The sequence below is a fragment of the Leopardus geoffroyi genome, chromosome B1, assembly GCF_018350155.1.
Source record: "Leopardus geoffroyi isolate Oge1 chromosome B1, O.geoffroyi_Oge1_pat1.0, whole genome shotgun sequence".
In the NCBI taxonomy this organism is placed as follows: domain Eukaryota; kingdom Metazoa; phylum Chordata; class Mammalia; order Carnivora; family Felidae; genus Leopardus; species Leopardus geoffroyi.
In genome coordinates, this window is record NC_059327.1 from 131920498 (window position 1) to 131932771 (window position 12274).

The window sequence follows — 12274 nt, forward strand, 5'->3', positions numbered from 1 at the left end:
CTCAAAAATAAACGTTAAAAAAAAATTAAAAAAAACAGAGCATAAACCTACACATAAAATGAGCTGGCTGGCTGGCTGGCTGGATGGATAGATATACATGGGCTTTTAGTTTCTTAACGTTCTTTTTCTTAATTAAGCATATTATATGGCTTCAGTCATCAAAAGTTGATTAAAAATATACTATCAAAGGCCCCTCAAAGTTGGAAGCAATGGAGTAAGTTTAACAAATGAAGATGGCTATTAGGAGCATTGTATTCAAGTACTTGCATTATTGCTACATGGCTAATTATTTTAGGGAATTCACTATATCTCTTCAACTCTCCTCAGATACAAAAGGGAAGGTTGGAATATATTATTTCAAAAGCTGTCTTACAGCTCTAAAATTCTAGGAATTGTAGCAAACTTTTTTTTTAAGTTTGTGTGTGTGGGGGGGGGGGGGTCTGGTGCTTTACTTTGTTAATCCTCATTCAGTCCACAAGTATTTGAGGGCCTGCTCTGTGACAAGCACTGTTTTATGACTGAGGATGGGATGATACAATAGCACAGGCTTCGGTGACCACTTTTCATTAGGAAGTCAGAGATGGCCTTTCTGTAGAGGTGACATTTATGTTTAGATATGAAGCATAAGAAGTCAGCCAAGCAAGGAACAGGAGTATGAGAATTTCAGGTTAGAAAATACTTGAGAATATAGTCTCTGGTGCCACGCTGACTGGATTCACTTCCAACCTCTGCCTTTTACTAACTATATATTCTAGGGGTAGTTTCCTTAATCTTTCGGAGACTCCTTTTCCTCCATAAAGGGACATATTATTAGCATTTACGTTAAAGATAAGGTAAGTGGGTTAAGACATGTACAGTGTTTATATATAGTAAGCACTCAGTGAATGTTACCTTTTGTTATTTTTCCCCCCAGGTAGAGGAAACACTTAGCACAAAGGCTGAAAGATGAGGCTAAGCTTGAGGTTTAGGTAAGCCTCAGGCCTTGTCTGAGGCTAAGATAAGACCTAGGCTCTGTTTCTGGAACATAGTAGGAATTGACAATGTAAAAGAAGGCCAGGATAGATGTGTACAGCTTCCTCAGCTAGAGTGAAGAGCTTAGACTTAGCTCTCCGTGGAGGGAGAAGCAGTTGGAAGGTTTTAAGCAGGGGAGTGACATTGCCTGACTCACCTTTTTTAAAGATCACAATTGGCTGCAGTGGGAGATGTGTAGAGGGCAGCGGACTGGCTTTTGGGATGGTCCTGGTGAAGGGGGATGACAGTGTGGCTGAATGTGATGAGGTGGAGGTGGAATCCTGAGCAGATTTGGAAGGGTTTTAAGCTCTTGAAATTATGTGGAAGAGGCACCTGAGGGAGAGTGAAATGAGATAGAGAAGAAGATCCAGGCCCCAAATCTCTATCCAGATTGGCCTGTCTCTCTTGTTCCACTGTGTGCTTGGTGGTCATTTTTACTTGTCCCCTTTACCTTCCCTCACAACTTCTGATAAACTTTCCTACTTCTTCTGTTCAGGCAGAACTGGCATCCTCCTCTCTCTCACTGATCCTCCTGATAAACATCAGTGCCTGGTTCTGCCTACTATTTCCTTATAATGTCTTTCAGACCCTGAATCTACTATCACCCTATTCTATATTCTCATCCTCTGAATTATTACAGTAATTTACCAATTGAAGTCTCTGCCTTAAGAATCTCCCTCTCGCGGCGGGGCAGGGGGGGGTCGGTTCGCCTGGGTGGCTCAGTCATTTAAGCATCCAACTCATGATTTTGTCTCAGGTCAGGATCTCATGGTTTGTATGATTAAGCCCATGGGTCCAGGCTCTGCGCTGACATTGTAGAGCCTGGTTGGGATTCATTCATTCATTCATTCATTCATTCTCTCTCTCTCTCTCTCTCTCTCTCTCTCTCTCTCTCAAAAAAGAAAAAAAAAAACCTCTCTCTTTGGTTCAAATTAATATGTGAAATAGTATTTTGCATTTGTGTAGCATGTTCTGATTTTAAAAGTGCTTTCATATCTGCTATTTAATTTGATTCTCATTAAAACACACACACACACACACACACATACACACACACAACTCTCTTGAAAAGGAAACCCACAGTAAAGGACTATGGCATGCCCAGCTCCTATAATCACTGATTGAGCATGGGTCTGGCCCAGGACCTTTGATTTCATATCCTTCCATTGTAATGCAACCATTTCTATCTTTTCCAACACCAATATTAATCCACCTAAAATGCAGTCTTTGCCCTGTCACTTCTCTACCTAAAGCCCGGTATTACTTAGGAAAAACATTCAACTCTGGCAGGTGAGGCTCTCCCCAGACAGGCTTGGCTTCCACCCAACTCTTTGTCCCTCTGCTCCTACCTTGAATCCTTGGCTCAATGTCCCATTACGTTCCTACTTATGCATTCTTCACAACTTTCTTCCAATCCGATGCCTTTATTTTTCCACTCCTAACTTGTTCCAGAACCTTCCTACGAGTCTACCCACTAGGCAGATTGTTTCCCAGCATTCTCCAGGTGGTCTCTCCCAGCCCCTCCTACCCGTGAGCTTTCTATCCTGTTTGCGACTACAATCTAGGGCCTGGAATTAAGGCCTGGGTAGACTCCCATCTTTGCCACTTAAAAACTGTGCCATCTGTATAAGTCATTTAAATTTTCTGATCTATAATTTCCTGTATTTAACATAGAAATTATGAAAATTACTAGAGACTGGTCTTAAGGATAAAATCTAATGAGCTAATATAGAAATGATGTATGTTTAAGTATTATTTCTGTCATTGTTAATTTCGACATTAAGTTTTATGACCTCCTTGGAACATCTTTTATACTGATGACATTATTATTTAATTTTCTCACAAATATTTTATAACCCTTAGTTAAAATGTACATTCCTTTGATGGAAGAGACTGCTTGTACTTTGTGATGTGACCCAGAAGTCTCTAACAGTGTTACAGGGATTGCTCTTGGTTAAATAAGTAATAGTTTGAGAATACAGAGGGAAAATACATGCCGCTTGATTCTTTGGGGGAAAAAAAAGGCAATTATTTAGGTCTTCCATCCCGGATTTAAATACTTATTGGGCTAGATAAGGTGAGAAGGGCAGGAATATGAAGTAAGAAATGGGGGAGGGGACAGTGAAGGGAGAGAAAGGGGGTGACAGGGTAAAACCCTCCAAAACACTTTTGAAAATTAAGTTAGCAATTCCCTTGCCATTAAGAAAGAACAGTGTAGAGGCTCCTTTGTGACTAAGTTGGTTAAGCGTCCAACTTTGGCACAGGTCATGATCTCACGGTTTGGGGTTTTGATCCCCGTACCAGGCTCTGTGCTGACAGCTCAGAGCCTGGAGCCTGCTTCAGATTCTGTGTCTCCCTCGCTTTCTCTCTGCCCCTCCTCTGCTCATACTCTGTCTCTCTTTTCTCAAAAAAAAGAAAAATAAATAAACGTTAAAAAAAATTTTTTTAAATACATAAAAAAAGAACAGTGTATATCTGCTCATGCATGTGAGGCAGAAAAAAGATTGAGAGCAACTGCCAAGTGTTCTAAACTCTAAACAGAAAGTTTAATTGTGGACTCAGTATTGTATCCCTACTTCATCAAAGCTTGATTCTAGGTCAAGGCCAACAGAAAATTAGGCGGCTTTTAAAAAAAAGCAATTTACCTTGCCACTGATCCTCATATTATTATACTTGCTATGTTGGGAAACTATGATTGTCTGGCCCACACCCCCCTTAATTGTTCAGAACATAAGTGCAAAGTTGACACTTTAGAAAGGTGTGTTCTATATGTGCATTATATCAGAAATAATGTAAATAGTTCTTATTACCTGTCTGTCTTGGCCATTGGACCCAGACAGCCTCCCAACTTGAGTCAACAAACCTTTAGTCAATGAGCATTGACATTATGGTAGGTCCTTTGTGGAAAGGAGAAAACAGGAAAAGTAAGTAGCAGTGGAAAGTAATTGTAGAGGAAAGTAATTGGAGAGGAAACACACTCAAGCCACTGTGGCTTCTGTCACTCAGCTAGTCCCCTCCATGTGGCAGCACTAGGCACTGTTGAGGGACATAATAGCCAGAAAAACAACATACATAAAACTCCTGCTAAGAGCTGGGTATTAACTGAGTTACAGTCTCCAAAAGAACTTTGCCTTCTTCTCCCATTACCCACCCCTGCCCACAGTGGGAGCCTCTGTTGATCAAAGTTTGGGTTTTTCCCCCCTAAAATTGTGATGGTACAATGCTTGTCCCGCTGACTTCCTTACCACCATTCTTTGTTATGTTGTAAGTTGGATGGAAATGTCTCTCATTACTGTGTGTAATGCTCTAGAAAAAAAGGATGTAACCCTCAAGAATCTAATGTTTATTTTAGAAAAAGCAATTACCTAGAATTAACCTGTACTATACTAATAATCTATGTAATTAGAATTTAATAGGTAAGAATCCAGTTTGGAAACCACATTAGTAATCAAAAAGCACACAAAAGGTCTTCAAAGTGTTGCTCAAAAATTAAAAGTAGAGGGGCACCTGGTTGGCTTAGTTGGTTAAGCATCTCACTTCGGCTCAGGTCATGATCTCACAGTTCATGGGTTCGAGCCTCATGTCGGGCTCTGTGCTGACAGCCTGGAGCCTGCCTCAGATTCTGTGTCTCCCTCTGTCTCTCTTCCCCTTCCCTGCTCCAGCTCTGAGTCTCTCTCTCTCTCAAAAATAAGCAAATGTTAAAAATAATAATAATAAAAGTAGAACTAATATATGATCCAGCAATCCCAGTTCTGGATATTGATCCAAAAGAATTGAAAGCCAGAGTCTCAAAAAGATATTTCCACACTCATTTTCATAACATTATCCTCAATAGGCAAGAGGTAGCAACAATCCATGTGTCCATCTATGGATGAATGGATAAACCAAATGTAGTATACACACACGAGAGAATATTATTCAGCCTTAAAAAAGAAAGAAATTCATGGGCGCCTGGGTGGCTCAGTTGGTTAAGCATCCAACTCTTGATTTCGGCTCAGATCATGATCTCATGGTTCCTGAGATCAAGCCCCATGTCTCTCTGTCCCTGCCCCTCCCCCACTTGGGAGCGCGTCCTTTCTCTCTCAATTAAAAAAAAAAAACTTTATAAACAAAATAGGGAATCCTGTCACAAGATACAGTATGAATGAACCTGGAGGACATTATGCTAAGTGAAATAAGCTAGTCACAAAAAGATAAATACTTTATGATTCTACTTAAATGATGTATCTATTCAAATGTATAGAAACTAAAGGTAAGGTGGTGATTGCCAGGGATTGGGTAGTGAGGAAAAAGGAGATCTCTTTAATGGCTAAAGAATTCAAGTTTTTTACGATGAAAACTTTCTGGAGAGCTGCTTCACAACAATGTGAATATACCTCACGCCACTGAAGAATGCATGGTGTTTGCGCTCCTGTATACTACTGAATGTAAGATAGTTTTGCCTGTGTTCAGCTTCCTTTTCGGTGTTTTAGGTAGCTACAAAATTTGAACATTTTTCCTTCCTTTATAATGTTCTGAAAAGATTACAATTTACTTTATGTTGTGCCTCAATATCTCACCTTTATATTGTAGAAGGGATATTTTGTTTGAAAGAGAAATTTACTGTATATTTTTGATAGAGGAACATTCTTAGGTTAGAAGCTCTCTATGCACAAGGAGCAAACTAAGTCTCCTTTGGATCACCTTGTAATTCGTGAATAATCCATAGATGTCCATGTTTTTTATGTTTCTCCCTGTGTGGAAGGCACTGTTTCTTCCACTAAAGGTGAGGGTACTCATCACACACAAGAAGAGACATGTCAGAACTGCTCAAATTGTAGCATTTATTATGTATGGCTAAGTCTAAAGTATGCTTAGTATTGCCAGTTCAATTTTATTCATTTTATTCAATTTTAAAAGAAGATTAAAGATGTAAAGTATGATTATGTGACTGTTTTCCCATTATGTCAGAAGAGGCAGTAAGAAAACATATACCCAAGCAAATACATCCTTGTGGATGTTCCATTAAATATTTTGTTGAAAGAACAGAATGTGAGTTTCCTGATTGACCATGCCTTCTAGTTGGTGCTCTCTATAAAAGATGTAACAGAGCAAATGTAGTTGAATTAACTATGTTACCCAGTCTTTAAGTCTTCTATCAAATACTACCCCCTGGAAACCTTCCCTAATAATAATACTTTTAATACCTAAACAGACAACCCCCCGCCCCCAAAAAATACACAATTGTTAACTCTTGTGACCTATCTTATACTAGTTTGTACCTTTGTTATGGAAATAGTCTATTATGATATTTTTATAATTTTCTTCCCCACCACTGTGGAAACTTCTTTTTTTTTTTTTTTTTTAACATTTATTTATTTTTGAGAGAGCAAGAGCAGGAGAGGGGTGGAGAGAGAGAGAAAGACAGAACAGAGCCCGACGCGGGGCTCAAACCCACAAACTGTGAGATCATGACCTGAGCGGAAGTCAGACAGTTAACTGACTGAGCCACCCAGGCGCCCCTATAGAAGCTTCTTTACAGCAGGGGCTATCCTTTAAAGAAGCTTGGCATTGTCTGAAATACTTCCCACCAGCAAAGCAAGCACTAAGTGTTTAGTAAATATTGGTTGGATCAAAATGAGTCGAGTGTTTACATATTCATTAAATTAACCGTTATGGTTGTTCTCAGGCATATGAATGGTATGCAAATCCACCTTATCACTGTACTCTGTTGCCTAACCTAGGTAGGCAGATTGCAGTTCCTTTAATTTCTTGTTGACTGTTCAGGAAGCTTTTGTTTGTATTGAATAGAAGTCAAGCGCATTGAGTTTTTTGGCACATGGGAAGTTGTTTACAGCTTCTCTTTTTCATTCGTGCTATTGTTTAATGAGACCTGCCTGAGGAGTGTACCATACACCACAGTTTACACGAAGTATCCATTTATTCATGGGCTCGCCCATCAGATGACTCATTTATTGCTGGTGCCTTTTAAAGAAATGTGGATGGGAATGCAAGCTGGTGCAGCCACTCTGGAAAACAGTATGGAGGTTCCTCACAAAAGTAAAAATAGAACTACCCTACAACCCAGCAATTGCACTACTAGGTATTTATCCAAGGGATACAGGTGTGCTGTTTCGAAGGGACACATGCATCCCAATGTTTATAGCAGCACTATCAACAATAGCCAAAGTATGGAAAGATCCCAAATGTCCATCAATGGATGGATGAAGAAAATGTGTGTGTGTGTGTGTGTGTGTGTGTGTGTGTATATATATACATATATATGTGTGTGTATGTATATATATGTAAAATGGAGTATTACTTGGCAATCAAAAAGAATGAAATCTTGCCATTTGCAACTACGTGGATGGAATTAGAGGGTATCATGCTAAGTGAAATTAGAGAAAGACAAAAATCATATGATTTCACTCATATGAGGACTTTAAGAGACAAAACAGATGAACATAAGGGAAGGGAAACAAAAATAATATAAAAACAGGGAGGGGAACAAAACAGAAGAGACTCATAAATATGGAGAACAAACTGAGGCTTATGGGAGGGGTCGTGGGAGGGGGGTTGGGCTAAATGGGTAAGGGACACTAAGGAATCTACTCCTGAAATCATTGTTGCACTACATGCTAACTAATTTGGATGTAAATTTAAAAAAATAAAAAATAAAACAAGTTAAAAAAATGTAGATATGTGCAAGTTTGAAATACCCTAATATCAGTCTAATAGGTTTCAAATAATACAAGTATTCTACCATATTATTTACAAGTTTTAGCACCAACTAGCAGACTGCCTGATCACTCAAACATATAAACAAGGAACTATGAATCGTAATTAAAAAAAAAAAAAAACTTTTGAAAGGAGACTCTGATCTTATTATTCTAGAGGAATTTGCAACCATTATACAGAGGTACTCACCCATCAGCAATGCTTATTCAGTAGAGACCTGTTTGGTTGTTGTGGTTGTTGTTTTTTTAAGGTTAAACCTATGCAACAAAATTAGGGCATAAAATTAATTTTTAGTACTATCAGGGAACTGATTTTAATTTAGTTGATCTAAGAGTATAGTCACATACAGGAATGCCACTTACTACTCACAGTTTGAAGAGGCTTTCTTTTACATGTTTTTATTGAATTTTTCATCAAAACTATGTAAAATATAGTTTGATGTTTAATACTGCCTTTTTACTAATAGTTTTGCTAGAGGTCACACTGAGGTGAAATTATCTCATTCTTACTAACAAGGTTTCAAATGAAATTGTTAAGAGTATTAGTAATTTCTCTCTGGGTGGCCAACCTTTTGCTGTAGAACAAGGGAGCGTCTTATTAAAAGTAGGTGTTTGGTCTGGGTGAGGTAATGATACTGTTACCAGATTGGTTTGCTTCACAGAAGCACATACTCTCATTACTTTAATTTTTTTAAGTGACATTGTTAGTTTCATTAAGATGGCACTGCTTCTTGTAAGGAATTAAAATCATACCAAAAAATCATACCAGAGGAATTAAAATCATACCAAAGAAACCAAAATTACCCACTGGCCCATTGCTATTCACGGTTTTCTGAAGATTCTTTTAGAAATATCTATACAGAAATTTAAATGCATTTTACAGAAAAGAAATCATACTTGCTGTTGTTACTGATGAAGTTTTGGGGTGATGGTGGGGGTTCTGGAGCCAATGACCAGGAAGGAATTTTTTTGAAGATGTCTTTGGTGCAAAAAGGTGATTGTATTAGAGCACGGGTACAGGACACAGGGCAGGAAGAGCTGCATAGGGTCATGACAGGTAACTTATTATATACCCTCAGGTTGGGAGGGGGTCAGGGATAGAGTAAGTCTCTAAGGAATTTTGGAAGCAAGGTTTCCAGGACCTTGAGGGGCTAGCTGTTGCTGGGGAAACACCATTTATTACCACTTAATGAAACCTCAGTCATGAGACCCTTCGGATGTGGGGGGGGAGGGGAGGCAGAGATTGCCAACATATAACTTGGGGCAGTTGAGATAAAGGAAGTAGACTTACAGTATTCTCGAGGTTGGGATAATGTTAAGCTAAGAGAATCTTTGCTCTCTTTTACCCCTAGCAAAGTGTCATTGAGGCAGCTGGGCTTCTAGAGGGAGGTCACTTTGCTGATTTCAAGGACCTGTCAGTGGGCTATAGGCAGTAAGGAAACTTTTTTTTTTTTCCTCAATATATGAAGTTTATTGTCAAATTGGTTTCCATACAACACCCAGTGCTCATCCCAAGGAAACTTACCTTTTAATTTGCCTTAGTTTCCTACATCGCCATGGCAAATGCTTAAATTCCTTTCCCTTGTTCTTGGGTAGCTGGGAGTGTCCGAGGAATATCACACACAGTCCATGTGGGGTGTGGGTGCTGTTAGCCTGTATTTTGTCCTCAGTTTCCCCCATGCTCCTTCACCAGTTACTATGCCATGAATATCTGTATCAGCAAACATTAATCTATATACACTGTTGTAATAATTTTAGCATTCCTTTGTTTTATAATTAGTACCTTCTTGAAGACTTAGCCTGTTTTCAATATTAGAATATTATCTACTCACATTCCAGTGGCCAGAAAGGTTGATGGTTACTCTGACTGAATGATGATGCACATCCCATAAACATTTCACTGACTTCTAGTTATATCATGAAATTAAAATCTACGCAGTTTACTAGATGACTGCCTCATGATTGAGAGGGCGCGCGCACACACACAAATGGCAGCAACTCCTCGGCAATACTCCGAGTACCCCTTTCCCTGCTCCTACCCTGGAGCCTCCTTGCCACAATCCACTTGGAACTCTTCTTCCCAGTGTTGCTCCCACCTCCTTTCTCTCTCCTCTGGAAAAGTATGTAAGTGCTTCATCCTTGCTCTTATCCTTTCATTTTCACAGCAGTGGATTAGTTTGTTCTCTTGTAGAAAATCCTTTGTCATACAAATGCTTGTTCAGAATCTTCCTTCATCTCGTTCATTCTTTCTTCTTCTCTTCTGACTCTTACCCAGTTACCTCCTTTACCTGCCTCTTTTACTTTCTCTCTCCTCCTTTTCCCCTCTCTTTCCCTAACCTGTTCTTTTCTCCCTTCACTTCCCAAGGCTTGATAAAACATCCATGTATAAGAGAAGATTCCGTAAATTCTGAACTGGAATTGCACAGCATGAAGATAAAAAGCTGTGCTTAGAACCCTTCAAATGGAATGAATCCAAAATGTTTCCATTGAATGATTCTTCAAGTCCCCTTACTTGAGATATATGCAATATTTGATATATTCTGTATTTATTCCCGCATTCCTGTCTGCCTCCTCCCCACACCACTAAGGCAAGTTCTACAAAGGCAGGAATATGTTCCGACGTATCCCTGTTCTTGGCAAATGTAGGTGGTATTTGTTAAGTGAATAAGTGAATTGTAGGTAAAACAAACTTTGCTTTCTTTTATTTTTCAAATGGATATTTTATTTTATTTATTTATTTTATTTTTTTTTATTAATTTTTTTTTCAACGTTTATTTATTTTTGGGACGGAGAGAGACAGAGCATGAACGGGGGAGGGGCAGAGAGAGAGGGAGACACAGAATCGGAAACAGGCTCCAGGCTCTGAGCCATCAGCCCAGAGCCTGACGCAGGGCTCGAACTCACGGACTGCGAGATCGTGACCTGGCTGAAGTCGGACGCTTAACCGACTGCGCCACCCAGGCGCCCCTGGATATTTTATTTTAAAGCTTTCATTGCACCTGTAGTTTCTGGGTTTTTTGTTTAGTTTTTTTTTTTTTTTTTTTTCTCATTTCAATGTAAGGTATTTCAAATTTTTATGGATTTTATTGGCTGCTCTAGGCTAACTTGGAATTAAATCACCATTTGATTATTGTGTTTACAGAGAGTATATTCTGAAGCTGATTTAACATGAACTTTGAAATACAAGCTGCAAGAGGAAGGCCTTCTTAAAATGTTGAGGATTAGTGCAGCTGGATATTTGTGCTTCTTAAGAAGGCAGTTTGTTGATGTCCATAAGGCATAATTTTGTTAGTTTCCTCATGAATTTTTATCTCACTGGCAATTCAGTTTTGTTACAGTTTGCACAAAACTTCTTTACAAATGTAAATCACTGCATAAGTATTCAACAATAATCCCGTTAATTTTTTCAAGAAGTGGTTTTGCAAAAGGCAATGCCTACAGTGACAAAGAAATGCTACATTTGGGTTGTAATTTAAAGAGGGTATTGGGAAAGTCACATGGGGGGCGGAAATGCAGAAAATAAACTGACAGTATTAGAGGGAAGTCTGGCGAGGCAACTGATCAAAGGATGTGATAATATATCAAGATGAGGATCCTACTATGTTAAAAAATTAATGTTCTAATTATCATGATAAAGAAGTTATTGTTAAAAAGATGTTTTTTTAATGAAAAGCATATTGGGGATACCTCTATACATTTCTTCCTACCTGCTGTCTCCATTCTTTTCCATCCCTGAGAGTGTCCAAGTACTCATCTTAATATTTAAACGGAGGGTTGTTTGTTTTAAAGTTCATTCATTTTATTTTGAGAGAGACAGAGCGTGCAAGTGGGAGGGAGAGAGAGAGTCCCAAGCAGGCTCCATACTGTCAGCGCAGAGCCCAATGTAGGTCTCAGTCCCATGAACCATGAGAACACGATCTGAGCCAAAATCAAGAAAGGGATACTTAACCAACTGAGCCATCCAGGCACCCCTAAACTGAGGTTTTGATGATTTCTGGAAAAAATGCTTTTTAACTCTTTCATGTATTTTTTCTTTCTTTAATGCAGATGATATTGAGGGAGTAGAACCCAAGAGATTGTTCCTGATTATTTGGGCAGGCTGTTTTTTTTATCCCTGTTTTTCTTTCTATTGCTTTATAGTTGAACTTATAATTTTTTCTTATATCTTCAGTTATACTTCCACTCAGAATTAGGATATCAATGATTTGTTTTAAGTTTATTTATTTGGGGGGTGGGGGGAGGGGCACAGAGAGAGAGAATCCCAAGCAGGCCCTTCACTGCCAGTGCAAAGCCTGATGCGGGGCTCCAGCCCACGACCTGCAAGACCATGACCAAAGCCAAAATCAAGTCAGATGCCCAACTGAGCCACCCAGGTGCCCCAGAATTAGCATAACAATTATTACCTTGCCTGGGTGGCTCAGTGGGTTAAGGGGCTGACTTTGGCTTAGGATGATTTCATGGTTTGTGCTTTCAAGACCCACGTCAGGCTTTATGCTGACACTTCAGAGCCTGGAGCTGCTTCAGATTCTGTGTCTCCCTCTCTCTCT

The 12274-nt window shown here is 39.2% G+C and overlaps 1 protein-coding gene across 7 annotated transcripts in view; it reads left to right on the forward strand.

Moving 5' to 3' along the window:
* Positions 1–12274, forward strand: part of FAM13A (family with sequence similarity 13 member A) — a 362868-nt gene that overhangs the window by 113985 nt on the left and 236609 nt on the right. The gene's annotated exons all lie outside the window — the stretch shown is intronic.